This window comes from Falco rusticolus, chromosome 4, assembly GCF_015220075.1.
Source record: "Falco rusticolus isolate bFalRus1 chromosome 4, bFalRus1.pri, whole genome shotgun sequence".
NCBI classification, from domain to species: domain Eukaryota; kingdom Metazoa; phylum Chordata; class Aves; order Falconiformes; family Falconidae; genus Falco; species Falco rusticolus.
In genome coordinates, this window is record NC_051190.1 from 20,758,925 (window position 1) to 20,780,369 (window position 21,445).

Genomic DNA, 21,445 nt, shown 5'->3' on the forward strand with positions numbered 1-21,445 from the left:
CCTGCAGCTCAGCAATAGGCCTGGAATAGCCAAAATTCACTCACATTTATGTCTATTTTCAGCTAAACATCAGCATACACCCAAGACCTTTGAGGTGGGACCATCCTGCAGCGGATGCTGAGCAGCTGAGCGGTGATGGTGGAGGAGCATCTCCACCCCCCCCTTCCCCCCCCCCCCCCCCCCCCCCCGCCCTGCCCCCAGCAGAAATGAGTGTCTTGGGTGGTGCTTTGCAAATCTCACTGTAAAAACACAGCGTTATTCATAGTGTATGATTAGGCTTTCATGATTTCCTTGTTATAAATATGTAACACATGCTACAGTGCAGAATGTGATAACGTATTCTAATGTGATCTTTAATGCTGATATTTAAAAACCTGTCTCTGAACATGCACAGTTTAAATTTCACATGAATGTACATCTACTATTTTTCCTGGTTTAAAACATAAAGTCTTTTAGGCAAAAGGTAAGTTTTATGTCATTCCATTTTTACCCCTTTCTTCAGCTCATCTGTCTACGGCTAAATATTTTCTTCATCTTCCACAGGAAAAATGAATTATTCTGAAGCAATGAGCACTGCAGTGTGTGTGCATGTGTTTGCTGGTAAGTCAAAATACAAATGCTGGGAGAAGATATTCTCATTTGTTTTCCGTTCCACTTTTTAAGTGATATGTTAGGAAGCAATCATAATAAAGAGGAGCTGAAGGAGCTGAAAAAATTATTTCTCAGTTAGACAGCAGCCTGCTGTTATTTCTAATCTAAGAGGCACTGGATAGAGGTCATCTTCTGATCAATGAAGTGAATTTCATTTTATGATGCTGAAAACAGGCAGAGAATGGTACAATCAAGTGCTTTCAAAGAGAAAGCAGGAGCATTCAGAGAGTGATGGAATAACCATAACAAAACTAAACAGATTTATTGTTATATATAGCCTGTTTTACAAGGACTCTGTAGTGCAGAAAGAGGATGTTGCCCTGCTTTAGCCCCCCAGATATACAGAGTATTGCCAAGATTTATAATCACTTTACCTGCCCAGGACAGTCTTCTGGACAAATGGGGTTAACGTAGTGCAGTGCTGCGTTCAAAGATTATCTCTCATAAAGGATAAGCAGTGCAGTTTCCAAGCTGAACACTTAAGCTTGTAATGCAATGCGACTTTGGGGAATCCCCGTGCCCAAAGGATGCTGACAGCTTTTCTGTGTCATGGTCTCTGGGAACTCTGGCACAGCCGAGTTCCTCCCTCATGCACTGGCTCCGAGGGCTGGCGCTCTGGCTCCCTGCGGTGTGTGCCCGTATTTTGCTTTTCAAGTGGAATTGACTTGGCTGTGTTTTATTCATGGCACTGATATGACTTTGGGTCACTAAATCATAATGGATTGTAAGGCCTGATTAAAATGTTTGCTACTGAAGTTTTATAGTTAGTCTGGAATATTAAGGATGGACATGTTGTGGTCATTGAGCGAATATTGGATGTATGATGTAGCCTGTGCCATAGGTAAGCCTTTAAAGCAGGGTCTGCTGCTCTGTTCAAGAGCTGGGGAAAGGGACAAAGAGGTCATCATGCTTTGGAAAGTTTGGTTATAAATGGCTGTTCAGCAAGAAGTTAAAAATACTTAACACAAAAATACTGAATTTCTCCATATGCACAATTGTCTATGTGAAATGATCTGTCATGTAGCAATCTCAATCATTTTCTTGAGAGTTTTGATAAAATTTATATTGGTAAGAGCAAGTAGATGAGCAAGAGGAAAAGACTGCTGAAATACAGAAAAGGGTAAAGAGATTTGAGAAACACTATGTGCCAGGTGTCAGGGTGCACTGGGAAATCATCCATTTCTGAGTGTCTGGCTTACTATTTCTGTCTGATCTACCAGTTATAAAAGAAAGGTGGCCTGCAAGTAGTTAAGATATTAAGATATTGGTTAAGATATTAAGAGCAACATTACACCTATACTTGTATCCCGTGCAACTGGGCATGGAACTGGGCCGCTCAGCCAACGATGGCAAAGAGTGAATGGTTCCATACGCTCATAGACCAGTTACAGAACGAAACTGTGGGAAGAGACACCTGAAACGGCAGAGCAGCAGCATGCACAGGAGCCCAGAACTGTAACTGATTTGCTGCTGTTATGTCTGTCGGAGGGTGCACCAGCAAGGTGCAAGAAAAGGTGAACTATTCTGCTGGCAGTGAAATGTAGAAACAACTTTCTGCTTTTGTGTATGCCTCATGCAAAAAATAAGGACTGCTATATATACTTATTTGAAAAAGTAGCGTTTGCCCCAAGTAGTAGAGTTTATTTTTCATCAGAACACATAGCAGAGCTTTTTTTCTCCAAACTTCACAAACTATCTGCACCATTAATTGAAAGCTAAAAAGAGCATTTGTTGTTAGTGTGGATTAGTCTGGAATTCCCTGGCATCTTCAGATCCTTGTGCATCAAAATGGTAGTTTGCATCAAAAGTTTGAAGAATGGCTCAAAGTATTCAGGAGTTCAGACAACTACAAGAGCGAATGAGCTAAAATGCCTCCAATTTCTATGGCTTGCAAACTTCAAAAACTGTAATTGTGCTGGAAGTCTTTGATCTCAATATTACTTTTCTATTGCCTTTGAAGTCAAAAGCGTAGGGCTATTGCGGTGGGATCCTAAGATGTCAAGTGTTAATTCCCTATAGTCACATTTAAGGTACATTCTATTAGCTATTGACCACAGGGTGCTAAGGAATGTGACCATATGTAGAAAGCGTTTTCTTATTAAAGAAGGTTTCACACGTCGGTAGTTTCAGTGCAGATTGGTTTTTACCACCAAAGAGGTCACTGCAGACCACTGGTGCGTGGGACCTCTGCAAGGTGTTTTCTAGAACAAATGAGCAATCGCACATTTTTAATAATCAACTGTTACAGCTAAGCAGGAGTTAAAATGATGTCCAAAGTTGCATAGCAAACAGCAGCATATATTATTTTTGGACCTTATTTATGGAGCCCTCCATGGGGGAAGCTGGTGAGGGGCTCGGCTGGAACACCAGGAATCTCTGCAGGCTCCCGAGATAGGAGCTTAACGCCATAAATCGGTACCAGCATCTGCCTTCGTGCAGCAGAACTGGCAAAGAAAAATGGAAAGGGGCTGCATTCATACGACTTGTAAAATATTCATTTACGTGCTGTGCTCGAGGAGAATTGATCTCGAGAGAGCGTGTGGTTTCTCCATCTCAGTCAAATTAGATTAGAGGGAAGAGCTGAGTGGGATAAAATGTCACAGGGACAGAAAGGGGGTGAAGCGGTGCGGGACGTGTGCCCCCCTCTGACCCTGTGGGCAGGGCAGGGGGGGCACTGGGAAGGGCTGGGGCTGCAATGGGACCGGGACACGAGCCTGCCCCGCAGCAAGCATCTCTAGGTGTTGATTCCACAAGGTGGCAAATGGTTGCAATCTGTAAGTAGATTTGCTCTTCAGTGACTTGTGTCTGCCAAATTATAGCAAGGTTAAATAAGGTCGGCACTGAGGGAAGCAAGGGTTACTTTCGTTTATTTGTGGTATTATTTTCAGTATATGGTGAAGGAGAATGCAGCGATGGGCGCAGCAATGGGCACGGTGGGATTCATGCTCTGCTTCTCCAGCCATGCCTGTCACTGCTCAGCACTGCTGACAGGCACTGGGCGCACTGCTGTGATGATACACAACTCCAGGGCTTTGTGGGGGGCTGTACATGTCTGGATTGACTTTATTTCAGCCTCTTGAATGCCAGTTGTTGGGTAGCTCCCTCCTCGGTTGGCTTTCTCCCCATGTGTACGGCCCCAGCCAGCTCCCACCCCATGGTTTTTTCCTGTTTAAAATTCTCTTTGAAGATTTTAAGTGAGACATGCTGTTGTGAATGGGGTGTTCTCAGTCTTTTTTTTTTTTTGATGCTAAGGGATCCTGAAGTGTTTCTAACAACAGACTTTTACATAGTTAAACTGAGAAATCTCTTTTATAACATTTTCAGCTACTTCTGACAATAATGTCTTTACCTTGGGAACAAAGTATTCATGATGATGTCAATAAGGACAGCAGCTTTGACAGCAGTTTTATGTATCAGCATAGATGTAGAGAGCTGAATATTACTTGTATTATCAATTGGCTAACGCTTTCCATGAGAAAGATGTCTCTTTGGAAAACGGTGCCTTTTATGAGTGTCATCAACTTCTGTCAGGCTTGACACGGCTGGGTTTGAGGTTTTTCTTGTTTAAATTTGTGATAAAATAAGTGAGCATTTTCTGAGAAATGGATGGTGAAAAAATGTGTTATGTTCAAATACAAACTGCTTCCTTCTACTGGTTTTTGTGAAAGTGCTGAAATCGTGGGGGAAAAGACTTAAGTAACAGGATGATTTGCCATGGTTTTATGTTAAAACAGCACAGGTACAGTTTGTGCAGAGGCAGTGACTTACTACAGCTCTAAATACCTCTCCCTTTGAAAGCTCTGGGGTTTAAAAGCTTTGGGCGGAGTCTCTATCGGCTTTTGGGTAACCCAATGGCAGAAGAACAGGGAGGGCAGTGAGGGCAGCGAGGGGAGGCAGGCAGCTGTGAGCACAAAGCCTCTACGAGCGCGTAGTATCATACCAATAAGAAACAACTTAGTTGTAAGCGTGAGGAATGTTTATTTTTCTACATTACGAAAGAAACCCAACCCTGTATTTCTAACAGTGCAAATCAGTATGGGTTCATACTTTATTATTTCAGTTGCTTGATGGACACAGAAAGAAGGCAGGCGTACTGACAAGTTTCTTCCATTTCAACGTTCTCGGTGTTTGTTGGTGAGCATAGCGTAGGAAAGAGGACATAACATAGATGGTAAGTTACAGCTCACCACCAGCTTGTGCCTGAAACCGGTGGCCAAGGGCCACGCTCCTGAAAAGCAAGAAAGCATCATCACGCTTCTGAAAGGTGACACTAAGTGTTTCCAGAACGATCACCACCGCCTTGCACGGTGCAGGTGTGAAGCACTGCTCCCAGCTGCCGTCCCTGGCACCGCTCAGGAGGGTGTGTGGTGCTGGTTCAGAGCGCGCTGCTTGGGCCACCTTCTTTTCTGCCTGTATGTCACCAGGCAGGTGGGCTGTCCGGCGGCGTGACCCGCCAATGTCCCTCTGTCTGCACACTGTGCTGAACCACAGGTGGGGACCAGAGAGGGGCTGCTGTCCTCATGAGATGCCTCTTTCTCTGAATATTTACGTATGAGAGATGAATCATGTGAACACATCACTCAGTGTAGTACGTTCCTGTAATTAAATGAGAGCTTTATTGAATAAATTACCACAGTGGTAATTATATGTGTAATATTTTTGCTGTATCTCCAGCAATTTCTTTGACTTTATTGCAGATTTAAAAAAATGACCTTGTCTGTTTTCATAATGCCTGACAATTTAAGAAGAGTGAAGAAATGTTAATTGCGGGCTGTTCAAGAAGTCTTTAAAAATGTTGTCACTAACAGTATTAGCTAAATATTGAGACAGTACTATTACTAATACTTCCTGCAAGCTCTCAGTGCCAGCCATACCCCTCATTACCTTTGGAATCACAAACGTACCTGTATGAGCAATGGAGCTTGCTATGTGCAGCAAACACTGGCAGCATAGTAGGAAAACATTGGTTTAGTCTACAGTATCCCCAAATTGATTTTTCTTGGTGAAGTGGAGAGCCAGAAATTATCTGCATCCAATCAGCAAGGTCCTTTATGTAAATTAATGCAGAATTAGAATAGCAGGGTGTAACATGATGACATTGGCCTTATTTTTGTATATTAGCCAATGCTTGTCAAGTTCACAATTGCCCCTTTTCTTTGGCTAGGCTATCTATATATGCACACAAGTACAAACTTGCCCATTGAATAGTTAAATTCCAGTGAGGTTTTATTTTTATTTACTGTTTTCTCCAATATATGCACATCTTTCAAATCTTTGCAGAGCTGCATCGATTCCTGTGGTATCATCTCCTGGTTTATTGAGTACAAGCAGTGACTGATTGTCCCTTGATACCTCAGGAAGACCTGAAAGATACAAGAATGTAGTTTTAAATAGGCTACGACTTTATTAAGCTACCACCACATCTGGGAAATTATTTGAAATGGTTGGGAATTTCTTGACAATTTTTTTTCCCACTGGAGAAAAATGCTGATTTGCCAAAACCCAAACTGTTTGCTAAGCAGAATTTGATTCAACATACCCAATTAGGAAGAAGCAGAAGCCAGTGGAATAGCGGGTTGACACTGTTAACCGAAGATTGTGCTTTTTCTTGTGATGGCAATTTTTCAAAATTTTAATGAACTTCTACTTAAAAAAAGTTGAAACCAATTAATTTGACTGACCTGACAAAAAACAGAGGAGCTGTTGGTGGGTGGAAATGTGAGATCACAAATTTACACCCTGCCTCATACGCAATTTCTCTGCAAACTGTTGAGAACTTGTGGGACAAGAAAACACAATCCATGCTCGGGGGGAATATCCTTGCCGTGCTGCCACTGCTGATACCCTCCACTTGCCTGCTTAGAGAAAACCTGGGAAACTGGGAGGAAAAATCAGCATGTCAATGTAAAGGCACAAACAGCCTGGTTTCCTCCTCCTTGATTTCTTCTGGTTGGTGTCTTCTGCTTTCCTGGGAGCAGCTGGTTTCCATCGCCCTGTGCCACAGAGTCGATCTCAGGGTCCTGCTTGTTTTCAGCTCTTCCTTAGCGTGTGCCAGCCCACCCCTGGTCCTGCTTAGCTTTGCTGACATCTTCCTGAGCATCTCTTTTTTTTTTTTTTTTTTTTGCCTTGATCCCACTGAACATTGCACTTTTGTGATAAACTGGTATTGATCCATTCCTAATAATGACTTTGCTTGAAATTAGCATTACTGTGATATCACGATCCTGTCAAGTTAGTTTGAAAACAGTCTCTGGTTCAGAGAAGACACTTGAATTTCTGTAAAATCAGAAACTATCTTCCATTAATAACATTTTAAAAAAATAATTTACACTTGTGCTAAATAAGTTGCAGGAAGGATAGCAAGGCTTTTTGCTATGGTTTGAAAAGCTATAGCAAATAACTTCTCCAGTGAAAGAAATATAACCTAATAGCAGCTTTCTATGGGAATTCACAGTATTTCCCTGTTCAATGGTGTGTGAAAATACATGTGCTTTGTATGAATATAGAAATGAAGAAAAAATTTATCAAGCAAACATATCGGTATTTCTTCAAGAATTTCTGTTGCTTTGGAAACATTATTCTTTTTTTTGATCTTCACAGATCTGTTGTCTGATGCATAAATCTAAGATGGGAGAGGAAATACTTCCCTTCGTTCTATGATAAAGAAAAGGGAAGAAAAACGAAGCATTAAGATGCCAACATGTTTCATCTATTTCAGTTCTGCCCGAAAGAACTAGATCCAGCAGAACGGTTTCACCTTCGCAGAAGTTATTGCCTTACCTTCTCTGCCTCTTCTCACAAGTTTTCCTATTTTTTTCCCCTTAGTTTCTTTGTATTTTACCTTTCAAGTGAATGTAAAGCATCTGAGGTTATACAGAAGGTATGTAGATACTGATTTTTACTGATCTTTAAGCTGTATGTAAGGTTATGCAGAAATCAGTGCCACCCAGCACTGAGGAGCCCCCGGCGTGCCAGGCTAGGGGAATGTTTTTAAGAGGGATGTTCTGCAAGTGCAATTAGGTATTTATGTACCTCGAGAACTTATATAGAGCCTGGAGACGTCTAAACACCTTTTAAAAATCTTCACCTATGTGTTTATTGATAAACAACCTGAATAGGTCTGTCCTAGAAGGTTTTTGCCCCAGTGACTCTCTGACCTCATCCCCTCCCGTAGGGGTGAGAGGGGGGTGGGCTCCCACCTCCCTGAGCTGCCCTGCGCCAGCCGCTCTGCCCAGGGCCATTGGGCAGGGGTCTCTGGGGAGGCAAACCTAGCTCAGAAGCGCGAGACATTTTTCTAGCTGTAGCTAGAGACTTCACATGTCGTAACGGCCCTCGGCCCCAGGGCAGGGGCAGCCTTGATGGCTTCTGATGAAAACTTCTGATGGCTGTTTGTCCAACCTTCTCGTACACCCCAGCGATGGAGGTGGAGGTGCCATGGCCTGGGCTGGCCTTACAGCTGGGCCAGCCAAAACCTCCCTGGCAGCAACCTCCCTGTTGCCTAACTCTTGACACCCAAGCCAAGTTCTTTCCTTTACCGTTGCCACCACGTTTTAAGTGAAACCTCTTGTGTCTCTGCTCTGTCTTCATGACAGATTATGGCCAAAACACCCCAGTGTTCCCCGTCGATGATGCTAGTTGATCTCTGCCTGTTTTCTTTGTTTTCCCTTGTCTCCATCCTTGGCCAAATCCAGTGCACTGACTGGTGTCGTTCAGTGCACCGAGGAAGGTGTGCCGAACTGAGACAAATGTAGGTGACGCTACAGTTGCTGCAACAGGAGGTTCCTTGGTGTGTGGAGCAGAGGTTACTCAAACAGCTCCAGAGGCTGCGTTGGGCACGTGCACCAGGTCTGACAGTATTACTGTACCGCAGATGTGCATCTCTGTGCGAGAGTGCCATTACATTGCTCGGTACAGCCACAACGTTGTTATTAGGCAGAGTAACCTCAGCTACTGTTTTTCCTCTCCTGTTACTGCTATACGGCACCAGAAAATTGTCTAAGATTTTGGTGACTGTAATTATTTTGAATTCTGTATTGTTAACACTGTGAGTGCATTTAGGTTAGGCTGAGTGACACACTCATTTAGGTTAGCCTCTTTGCTGTGTGAAAGAAAGACATGGATGGATAGAGACTTACAGTTTAGGGAAAAGATATGATTATTCATTTGTCTTTAGAAAAAAACTAAGAATCATAGTAATTCTTCAATATATTGTCTAGGAGAGAAAGGCTAAAGCTGTCTTTTAGAAAAAAAGTAGAATGCGGTGTCTGTTGGGAATTATTTTACATTGAAATCCATGGTCAACCAATATCCTTGACCTAACATACGGAAAGTCCATAGTTAAAATACAAAGTAGCTGCTATTTTAAAAAGCAAATATAGAAGACATTTAGCTCAGCAAAATATTATTTCTAAGCTTTGTACACGGACAAGAAATCCAAGAGTTTCCTGTAACCTCTTTGTAGTTGATAACATGAACATCTTTCTTCTGATGCAAATAATGGCTATTTTTAGCATGGATTATATAGCATGGTATTTTTGATGCTTAATTTTTGTTTTGTTTTGTTTTTTTTGTTTTGTTTTGTTTTCTGTAAAGACATTTTCTAAAAAAGAAATCATACTGTCAGCAGGCTTTTGGGATGCTCCAGGTCCTATCCAACATCACATCATCCTGGCTGTCTGGGGCTGGACACAGGGCACTTTCGGGGATGTGCACCTGCTTCTGCAGCCTGCAGGGACCCCCTGGTGTGGCTGCCCCTTGCGCAGCCTCTGTACACCCCACCTGGGAGTCCTGCTGCACCGCTGGAGGCCACGCAGCCTGCTGCTGAGTTGAAAGCAGCGGGGTAACCGCTTAGCTCCTCCACGTAGTTCTGAAATCCAGCTAGCAAGCTTCGTGGCAAGCACACGCCTTGCACACTCATGCAGACGTCACACTTGGAGAGAGCTTTCTGCAGAGACCATTCCACATGTTTCTGGAGCGGTTCTTGGATTGACAACATGCAAACAGAACTTGACATGAGGCAATGAAGAAATATTTGACTGAATGTGACAAGAAGGTGCTGTGGCTGCCTCTAACAGACAGCAGTGCAGCCGCTGTGATTTCAGGCAATTGCCTGTAATGAATGGGAATGTGCTGAGCGGTGAACGAGGGGGGGATGCACACACGCGCTTCTGTGATCTCTGCCCACCACCTTCCGAATATTTACAGCACAGCAGATCTTCAGGACTGCAAGCTCATTACCGAAATGAGGATTGCTCTGACCCTGCCCATCAGGAACATGTGCCAGAAGCTGTTGATTTGGGCTACAGCTCCCGAGGGTAAAGGGAAAGGATGCTTAAATGTGAACTTTGTGCTTGGCAAATACCTGGACAGATGATAAGTTGGTGTGGCCTCTAATTTGTGCTGGGCACGACCCTCCCAGGGGTTTCAGCCTGTAGTGGAGGCCCAGCAGAGAGCACGGAAATACCCCCTTAGCAGGCTGGTGAGTACAAAACATCTGCTCTGCTATTGAGGCTCTGATCTTCAGCCTTTTTAATTTAATTAGTGCACTTAACCAGTCTACTTTGAAGGGAATATTGATTAGTTCTCTACCCCCAATATTATTGTTCTTTCTCTGAGAGATGTTAGTAGAAAACACAGTGTCTTAGTTTAAATACAGAGGTTTGATTTATTTGAAGCCCCCTCCCCAATTACTTAAGCTTGTGCTAAAGCTTTCAGCTGCAGACATATATTGGAGTAGCAGGGGTGTTCTTCCTTGATTGAGTTTCTACTTGTACATTTCCCAAAGCAAACAGAACCGGACTGGAATTGAATTAAGAGGGTTCACACAGTGTTTCATATTGGTTAATTTAATAGGTATAAAATTCACCTAATTAGTGAATGTCATACAAATCTATGTCAGTTTGAAAGATCTTTGTTATGTATACAATGTCTCTCTGTTACATGTGTTGTGGTTTGTTTGAATGTTATGACACGTGATTACTTTTTAAAATAGTGAGCAAATTTGATTGTGTCCATGTTTCTTAGACAAAATTTTGCCCACGTTTTTTGGGGGGAAGAAAACATTTTGGATGACTTGATAGGCACTTATCAATGACGACATCCCAAATCACTTTTAAAGTATTTAATGTTTTGGTCTAATTTTACAGTTGAACTCTTAAGTGGGCTCTACAGAAATCAGGTTACCAGCTCCCACTGAACTTCAGTCCAAGGAGTTTCTCTAAAGCCTACAGGAACCTCTGATTTCCAGTAGGATTAGGAAAATAATCAGATTACATTGATTTTAGGATTAAGAAGCAAGCATGGGAAATGCTTATTTATTTACCGGATTCTGATAGTCTCAGTGTGATTAAGCATAATTATTGTTATTTTACTCATCTTCTTTCCAGTTCTGGCAGTTATCAGATGTACGCATCGGGAAACAAAAAAAACCAAGCACAGCCACGCAAAGTGAACACCCTGAGTGTAACAAAGTGTGACGTGAAATACACAGAGAAAACGAGGATGGGCTTTTGGTCCAGTGGAGTTCCTCATCCCTGTAGCTCTCCAAGTGGTAAGTCAAAACAAGCTCTCTTTCTCTCCTTGTTGTTAATTAGAGATTCAGCGCAGTATCTGGGTGGAATTCTCCTGTTGTCCATCAACACGCCAACACTGTACAAGAAATCTCAGTTAGTCATCGGCTTCGTAATATTTCCCTCTGCTGTACTGCAGAGCCCCTGTGTCTGAATGACTTTGTGTCAGTAAAAATGCAAAGCCATTTTCCATTTAAATATTTAAGTTAAGCCATTTGATAACGCAGGCAACAAGGTCTGGTAAATCTCACCCACTACCATGAATATAACAGTGACAAATACTAGTAATACTTCAAAGGAAGGTCAGCGCTCCAAACAAATTACACTGGAGCCTTCAGCTGAGGTGTTGTCCCTCCAAAGCATGGATATATGGTGGATACAAAATTTAAGGATATTAAGTTATTTAGGCTCAGTTTGACTTCATGATAGACAGTGGCACTGAACTCCACAGCTTGCAGCTTGATTGCAGACCATAAATAGTGCATATGTGTCATATCAAATACATGACCTAATTTCATTTATATTGAGAATAGGAAACAGGAAACTGAGAACTTTTCCTCTTTTCTTTTGTTTCTTCCTTAAACTTTCTGGGGGAAGGGAGAGGATGTAGTTGAAACAAAAACTGGTTCTGTGGAAATTTCTCAGCTTTGCTGGAAGTTTCAAAGACCAGCTCTGTGGTCCATGATGGTTTCTGCATAAGAAATAACATCCTCCAAATGGGATTATTTTCCTGGATAAGGCAAGAAAGCTCTGTTTTCAAAAGCTTGCTGTGAATCAAGCAAATGAAAGACTTGAAAATATCAGGTAGGGGTGTACTCGCAGTTGACAGTATCATGAGGTTTGTGAGATTTCAATGATAATTACAGCTAGGTAACTTTTGGTTCATTTTCTTACCGATATTGATTAGCTGACTGTGCAGATGTTGCAAATGTGTGGCATGAGAAAGCCTTGCTAACGTTCATGAACTGCAAGGTGCTCGGGTCAGCGAGCATCACAAGTTGATGATTCCCAGTACACACTTTAATGAAGTCTGACATATAACTTCAGTGTGACCTTGTTTTGTACAAGAGCAGTAATATTGTGAGTTACATCAATAAAATCTGAATAAGGGGTTTTTTTTCACCGAAAAGAGTCTCTGACACCTGCACCGCTATAAATATTTATTGGAAAAACATACCAAATGGTGTCAGGTTTATTTTTGGTAGGGCTAGGGCTGCATTTGGGTTTATGCCACAAGGAACAATTTAGGATTTTATTTATGAATATATAATATTAGAAACAGTAGTTTAAATTGGAGCTACAATTGTAGATATGGGAGTGCTTCCACGTGCGTTTGCTGGAGATATTTACAGAAGCTGGAAAGGGGCTATGATTCACCAGTGCTCGGCTCACCCAAGAAGTTCGGAGGTGTATTTCAGTGCAGCAGTGCACTCCGAGCAGGTCTTGGTGAGATGCTTTTATAGGGCCTATGCTATATTTAAATGTTTATTTTCCTTTGGAATATCCCAGGATATTATCTGAGATGAGAAGTATTTTGTCCTCTCTTAAGAAGAGTTATGTGATCAGGGGACAGCAGTTCTTGTTGGTTCAAAGAAGTAGTAGCTGCATAGTCAAAATATGGTAGCACAGATTTTAAATTCTTTTGTATTTGTTTTTTTGTCATTTATTGTTTAATTTTCTTTTTCTCTGGGACATAAAGCTTAGGAACAAAGTTTAATTAACTTTAGTTTTGGCTGCTGGGGGACTGCAGGGATGTGAACACAAGTGCTGATTGAAGGACTGTGGAGCTCTGTTTTTTATTCATAGTTTGGCCTCCCTGCTTGAGCTTCATTCCTCTGTCATGTTCCTGAGAACTCTCTGGGGCAGTGGATAGTCTGTTCCACAGTGAACTGCTTAATTTGAGAAAGGTGGAAATTACAGGGAATCATCAAAAAATAAATCTGGAGAAAGGTCACTTTATATGGCTTTAATGCTCTACTTTTCAGAAAGAGAAAGCCTTTAAAACTGAAAAGGATGCTTCTTAAATGTATTCATTGATGAAACCCCATTGCAAGGGAGGTGGAATGATAAAGCAGAACCTTCAAATGGAATCTGCTCTTTTCTTGGAGTGTTTTGCACCAGGAAATCTGTGCCGGTGTCTGCACGATCCTTGAAGGGATCTGCTCACCAGCTCTGTGCAGTTTGCTCCGCCGCAGTCATAGAAGACTTCTCATGTCAGTAAAGCATGAGTCTGGGGGTGGAATCTCCTCCAAAGAAAAAGCCTTAGCTGGCCAGTTAAGATGATAGGTTTCAGATAGGTTTTATTTCAAACAGAAGATGCAATGGGGCCAAAAATCTAAATCCAAGCTCTGTCTCTGTGCAAGGAATAACAAAATCTGCAGCTGTGCAGTAAAGTAGCGAATGTTGCACTGAAGATGAAATTCACTTCACCTTTTGTTTCTTGCCTTAAGATTATTCTATGTGGATTGAAAACAGAATATGAGTTGCTGGGAAAAGGCTGTAAGAGCCTTCTGAGTGTACAGATAGTATGGCTGCCTCAGGAGTCTGACAATTCCCAATGCATCTTCAATAAAACCACGCATGCAACTGCAGCGTAAATGACCTGCCTTTGCTCAAGAGCAGTAATAATCTGGGTTACATCAATGAGGTCTGAATCAGTCTTGGCACTGTAGAGATTGCCTTTTTTGACACCTGTATGGCTCCAAGGACTCATTGGAAACTGGTAAGGAGTTGTGCTTTTTATTTGACTACTCAATAGATTCCCACTACAGTCGCCTTTCAGTTACGCATGTAAATACATCTGTCCATCTGGCTAATGACAGCGCTCAAGCGTCCTGCCCACAGTCCCGCATGCAAACCCTGCCTCAGCCCCCTCCTGTGCGAGGGCAGAGCAGCTGCTGCACCTCTGGGGAGATGAAACCTCTGCATCCCGATTCCAGCGCCCAGCGCATTCGAGCCAAATGTAGTCCAGCCTCCACTCTTCTGCTTATTAAAGAGCATTCATCATGGCACAGTTAATGTAGCACAGCTGCATGTGGTAAAGTTGGTATTTGTGTAAGCGTACAAAGATATATGCCTAAACTATTTTTCCAGCATCATTATTTTTAGCATTTATCTATTGCTCAAATGTAATATATGGGCAGGTATTGTTATTTTAAGAGCCTTTTTAACATGCATTCTGGACACACTGCAAACAATATTTTTAAAATATCTACATATATTAAAAGAAATATGCAACTGTGTTTCCTGAACTCAGTAACAGCCACAATCTGGCTTTACCTTTAATATTGCTTCTTTACTATCTTAATGATGCAGTTTCCATGCAGGCAAACTTTGATGTGAGCATTGTGCATATGAATATTATTGACAGAAGCCCTTTGTTTCACCTTTAGTAAGAAAGGGAGGAAAATATGTAGGAAATATCATGGCACTTATAAGTTAACAGAAACAGGATTTTGCTTTTGTGTTTGGTTGGTGGCTGTTTGGTTTTTTTCCCCTAATGCTTCAGTCGGTGGCATCTTTGGCTCACCGTGTGCCATCTTAGCTTTGCAAAAGGCTCTGGAGTGCTTTATGTTATTCAGCAGCCTGTGTGGATGCTGAGAGGGGCACGCAGAGGTTGGTAGGGGTAGGCGTGGTAGGAATTCTGTCATATTTTGTATTTGGGCAATCTGCAGTTGGAATTCTGACATCACTGTTCATAGATGCACTGTGCAGACCCCTGCCCTATGCGCCAGCCGAAATGTGATTCCCTGTGCCACTCTCCTGCTGCCCTCTGGTTCACACAAGGTGGCATTTTCCAGATCTCCCTGCTATATCTGAACAGCCCCACAGGACTAGTGCTAGGTTGCCTTTTGCCCATGTGTTATAAAGTCATTACAGGAATATGAAAGATGCTAGGCAAAATGAGTACGATTTCTAGATTTTTTCCAAGCGTACACATTTGTTTGAAAGAACCGGTTTTGTCTTAGCATGCTAGCATCATAGGTTTGTATTTTATTAATACACCACCCCAAAAAACCCAAAACTGATGCGGTAGAGTTGCAAGTGTACAGCACAGGATGATGGATGGTTCGAGGAGAGGCTGGGCTGTCCCTCTTGCAGACACATTATTTTGAAGTTTAAACGATTAAGGATTTAAAGGAATCCAACCCCTGATGATGTGCTTATTTGACTACAGAATAGGACCTAATTTACTAATCAGACATAAGGAAGAACAGAATCTCTAGCAAGAGAAAAAGAGGAAATTTAGCACTGAAAAAGGATAGAGAACAGAAGAGAAAATAAGTAAGGATACAAGAGATATAATCTACGTTCTAATAAAATATACATGCTTGTCTTACTGCTAGTACTTCTCTTATTACACAAGTTTTACCAATTTCATGTAGCTTGCACCATAAAAAGTTGCCCACAGTTACAGTGATGCTTCTAGAAGGTGAGTATATGTATGTCAGGAGAAAAAATAACACTCGCATTGAAGGATGATTTAAGATTATTCTTCCACACTTCTGTGTGAGATTGGATCTATTGTAACCTTCCTAAACCTTTGTTACCTTTGTAATTTAAACTGACAGGTTAAATGCTAATGCAATTGATAGGGGTGAACAACTGGTCAAGGAACAACCTGATCTGACTGTATAATGCATCAGAGAATTGCAAAAATATGCAGGTCAGATGTAATTTTGACAGAAAATGGCTCGCTGCAAGGGTTTATGTTTCCCTGGATAGTCTTAAAAAGAGTTGGACTATAGTAAGTACCACATTGCTTGAAAAAAATATCAAGTTAAACTTAATGGAAAAAATCCAAGTTCTCAATATCCTCAGATTTCATTATCAGTTTTTATTGGAGCTAGGATAATAAGATTATAGAATTAAAAGAAAAGTTATACCCATTTTCTTCAGCTCAGCAGTCCTAATGTGCAAAAGGAAAGCGACACTCATTCCTCACCATAAATACACAGTGAAAACTACTTGGAAGAAGAAGTGGTCTCTGGCCACAGACAGCCTGACTTAGTCCTTACCAAAGTAGAAATTCTTTTACTTCAGCAGGCGCAGGGTCATGGCAGTTACCTGTAACAGTAGGTAAAAAGATATTATCTCATGAATTAATCCTGAAGTTAATGGTTTTCCACCTGGCATAACAGGTATGTCTGTTGAGTGAGGTCGGGGTGGGAATCAAGTGCCTGGAGCAGCTGCCCACGGAAGCAGCCTGTCTTTTCCAGGTATAATATGTATTTAAGTGAAACAGTAATACCTGGGAAGATTAAAGGCAGTTCAACCTAGCCCATCTTATTTTCAGTTTAGGGAGCTTCCTGAAAAGTAGGAGACCCGCATTTAAATCACTCTGCGGACTGGTTGAGATGAACCTGAAGTAGATGGAAAGGGGTCACGTACCTGGAAAGGTAGACAACTTGCATCATGTCCAACAATACTCTGTGAATCCCACCTTTTTTTCCCTAATATTAATATATGTGAATTCTTAAAAAAGAGCAGTGCTTTTGAATACAGATTAATTTCCATTTTATTGCATTGTAAGAAACAGTTTACTCCAGCCTGAGGATTACCTGGGAAAAACCTCTTCCACCAAGGACACTGGAGAGTTCTTCTCTGAAACCTTTCTGGTCAAGAAGAAGGTGCGTGAATCCAAAATTTGTCAGCAGTGACATTATACCAATGTATTTTTGGAACCATATTGCTTAATAGAGTATTTAGTTTGTTTGCCTTTAAACTCTGAAATGCCAGAAATTGCTCGGACTGTTGCCACTGCCAAGCGCTCCTCAGCTCCCCGCTCCAACAAGGCGGCACAGGCAGGTAGTAAATTGACCAGAACAAAGAGAAAGAAAATAAACATATAACCTCTCCCTTCAAGAAGTTAACTTATTTTTAGTATTTTACTGATTATTTTTTTACTTTTTTTTTTTTTTTTTCTCAGTGGAATTTTTGGGGTTGAATTTGTCCCTTTGTCTGAGCAAGTGTTCACTGTATTCTTCAATTATATAAATGTTTTAAAAGGAAAATAGAAATGTAAATTGCCTCAGTGCTTTTAAAACCTTAAAAGTAAAAATTCAGTGACTACTCTATGAAATGGAACTATCCGTGCTGCTTTAACCTGCAGAGTAGGTTAGCATAACATGAAATCAATTATTGTACTAGACATATAAAAGCTGTCAGGTTTAATACTTAACTGCAGTATCTCCCCTGAATGTTTGATTTCCAATCACCTGTGTGAAGCTCCAGAAATACAGAGACATCAGACAGATTCTGGGGTAAGAATTGTATTTGACTATCCTGAGTTACAAAAGTAAAATCTGGAATGAATAATGCACCCTGCCAACATGAGTCCCCTTTTAATCAAACATTTCCTAGTCCCTAAGGTAAAGCAGAGCACAAACTACAGAACGAATATTGAATTTCTATTCTGCATTGTCATAATTGTGACACCATTCCGTTTCTTTTACAGTTTGTCTGGAACCAGTTCAGCTTTAGCTGGAATATTACTCTCATCCTCTTCCATCTTTTCCCTTGTCTTTTGTGTGTGTGTTTCAATGCAGAGGCAGAATCAGGAATAGAGGAAAAGCTTTGACTTTCACCGTTCTTCTTCTAAACATTATTATATACTTATTACACACAATGAAAATTATTATTAGACTTTCTTCTGATATGTGCTTTACTGTGCGACCTTGTTATGGCTAAGATTGCAATCGGTATTTTTTTTTGCACTGGTAGCAGAGATCAGGGACGGTGAGTCCTTCATTTGAGAGTCCTGAAAATGATGGATTAAACACACATTAAGCATTGTGAAGTGCTAATATTATGATAATGGGCACCGTTTCAAAACCGAGCTGGGACCGCTGTCTGGTGTGGTAGGGAAGGAGCAACAATTGTGACCCTGACTCCTTTCTCCTGCTGCGCACTTCTGCACAGAAGGGGAAGGCTGGCACTCTGAGGAGAGGCATCTTAGAGCCCGTGTCCTTCAGGCAGACAGCACTGTGCCCCCCAAACAAGCCTAGCAGCCGGGACAGGTTTCTGTGAGCTGCTCCTTCGCACATGCCTGTTTAAGGTATCTCAAAAGTAAAACAAAACAATCTGTAGGGTCTGGTTTGAAGCGCTCAGTCACTTGACAGCTTTGGTGTATTGCTTCTAACACCAGAAACATTATGTGCCTGCGGTCCGGTACCAAGAGTGATAAAAACACGGAGCAGGAGAGATATTTGTCCTGGTGTATTTCAAGCTAGAAATGATGAGCCTAAATTGATTCCTTCTCTGAAATACAAGCTCCATGTTTAGCTCTTCTTAAGAAAAGAAGAAAAAGGAAAAAGATAAAAGAAACCAGGATTTATCCTCAAGATCAACTCTCATTTTCTTTCAGAAATTGCATTCTAGACAATAAGCAATCATTATGTGGCAAGAGACCTGAGAAACTGATTTTAACTTTCAGGTAACGTATTAGGGCTATAACCAAATCTGAGGACTATTATCATAGTAAAATGACTGTAATGCTTCAAGGCTCTAATAGTCATCACCTTTTTATCATTCGTATTACCATCAGGTCCAGAAACAATGAATTTCTCTAACGTTATTCTACCATAACCTTTAACTATATGCATTATTTCAAACATCCGAAATAATCCTTTATATGACACAGTAGAATAATACATTTACCACTTACCGCACAGTAGAGTTTGCTAAGCCCAGATCAGTGCAAAAACTTGTTTGTTCTGTATATCATGAAAATACATTTGTTCTCTGTCGTGCTGTGGAATGACATTTAAGTGTTATGTAAGTTGAAGGAACACCAACAGAAAACAGAAGGCTCATAAAAGCCTAGGAATGCTCTTTCAGTTATATCACCATTATAAAAGTGTCCTGCTTACCTAGTTTTGGGAGGGCTTTACTTGGCTAGCTCTCACATATTTTACGTGGCACATACAACATAAATATTCCACGGGTTCATTATAAAACTGTGCTTGTGATACACCTTTCCAGTGTCCTTCGTGTTTCTTCCTAAAATGTTTATTCCTGTTACATCAAGTAGGTGCTAATGCATAACACTAGCACTATACATAGACCATCTTGATAAATAATCATGTGTATGATCCAGCGATTTTTCACATAAACACTCCTATATCGAAGTTACTGCAGCCCTAGGCCCTGAGCAGATCAAATTTGTAAATACAGCACTATATTTCTTACCTCCATTGAAGTTATTATGGTAGTGGTACCAGCATTTATTTAGACTGTTGATATAAAGGTTGCTAGCCACACAAGCAATGCATATTGCATTATGGAATTTTGTAATAAACTGCCTGAAATATGACCAGAGATAGAGGATCTTGCAAAACATCAAGGAAGCCCCGAGGCAGAAAGATTTCTACTGAGTACAGAGTGGTTTGGATTAGGTCCTTGGAGAATACTACCTCTAAAATAACAAGTCTGAAGAATTTAATTGTGACTTCTTCAATGTCATGGTGTCACTCTGAAAACCAGATGCTTTAGTTCAATGAAAGGCCTCAGCAATACAGAAGAGTTTTTTGTTAAAGTTTAACTAGTTCAAAGAATTTGAAAATTCCATTTCTATGACATGAGGTATGGCTTTCAGCTGTACTAAAGCGCTTAACACAATTGTGAGCATGCAAATAGGATACAAAGGTTTTGATTCTTTACCTCTGTGGGACTGGCTTCTGCTCCTCCTGTAGGAAACTTGCCCAAGAGATCGCTGCTTCCAGACTCTGGAGCTTCAGCCTCCACTACCAGTGAAGGCTCCCAGAGAGGAGACCCACGGTGCTGAGTCTGAATTAAAAAATGGTAGTGCTCCAAAGCGATTGGTTATCCTTTCAACGTCGCCTCTCCCGCAGCACACAGCTGGTGGTGATAGGAAAATATATTAGTAAATCTAAATCTACTGGAGTAGTTTTAAACTGCATTAAGGAAAAGGGATTCAGATACAAAGGATTCAGGCATCGGATAAAGGACAGTTATTCTTGTGCCGAACAAAAAAAAAATATTGGACTTCTGTTCTAATTTTTCTGTGATTTCTTGTATGACCTTTTACAAGCTACACACAGTCTGCCCAAGGAAATCACAGAATGATTTCCATTGGCTTCAGTGGATGAGAGATTAAGTTCCTAATTTCTCTTTGAATCAGTTTTCTCATTAGTAAATTACCAACCTCAGAGCTTAATGTGTCCAATGCTCTTCAGTATCCTTGAAGGGAAAGCGATATTGGAATGTTAACTGTCCTCATTGCCAACAGTCACACAGCATACAAATCTAGATTAATATGAGCATTTCCGTGGCAGTGACGGCGCTGTGTAATCTGTACCCATGCTCCCTCTAGCCCAGAACAACTAGGCAAAATTAAAAAAGTTTAAACATTTAGCCAAAGAGAAAGCTGGTTTCTCAGCAGGTACCTTGTATTTCCTGCGGGTTTTACTATATTTTAGGACAGATTTTCATTGCTGTCATCCTAGCGCTGTACTAAAATACTCATTTCATTCACAGAGTTAATCAGCAAGTTCACTTCACCTGGATTTGAAATTTCTGGAGCTGAATGTTCACCTTTTTTCAGTACTTAAGGACTTACAGTGTTCAAACAGCATTATGAACTCCGAGCTCAAGGAGAGGTAAACGTTCTTCATGCTAGCAGTGGGCACCTTTAAATATAAACATCTGAAAGCAAAAGGTGAAAATTTCAGAGTAACCTTCAGTGGAGAAGAAACACAAGACTGAAGGCAAATTTGCTGATGAGCTAAGTATTTCAAAGGCGGCCAATTCTGAACATTAAAAAGGCCCAGCAGGAAATCATTAAATCTGAGTGATAAAATGGGTTTATTTTAATTTGCTAGCTTGGATGTTCATTAACAATGAACGGATTGTGCAAAATATTCATCTATAGCTTGCAGCATGACTTAGATAGTAACTGTATCAACCTAGTCAGATTTCCCATCAGCAGTTTCTGTTGGATTGTTTTTTATCATATATTATTTGCATCACCAAAAGGTAACTTTTTATATTGTTTAAGTGCCAAGGGCTAGACCTGCTAGAGTATTTCAGTCTCTGTAACTGTGATTTTTGATTCAAACATTTAAATGAATGGCCTCAAATCCTCAGCTCAGATGTCACCAAGCCCTGGAGTTATTGGCTGCTGTACTGGCCATGCAGATGAGCCCGCATCAGAGCAGGTATTCCCCAGCTGCGATGCCTGAAGGACTCAACCGAATAGATATCAT

At 41.1% G+C, this 21,445-nt stretch overlaps 1 long non-coding RNA gene across 1 annotated transcript; it reads right to left on the reverse strand.

The window, feature by feature from the left end:
- Positions 1-10,393: 10,393 nt before the first annotated feature.
- LOC119145810 lies at positions 10,394-21,025 on the reverse strand. Its single transcript, XR_005103534.1, has 5 exons — positions 20,800-21,025; positions 19,881-20,078; positions 18,886-18,970; positions 16,238-17,979; positions 10,394-11,298 (listed from the first exon to the last, which is right to left on the reverse strand). It is a non-coding gene; the product is annotated as an uncharacterized LOC119145810 (long non-coding RNA).
- Positions 21,026-21,445: the final 420 nt, after the last annotated feature.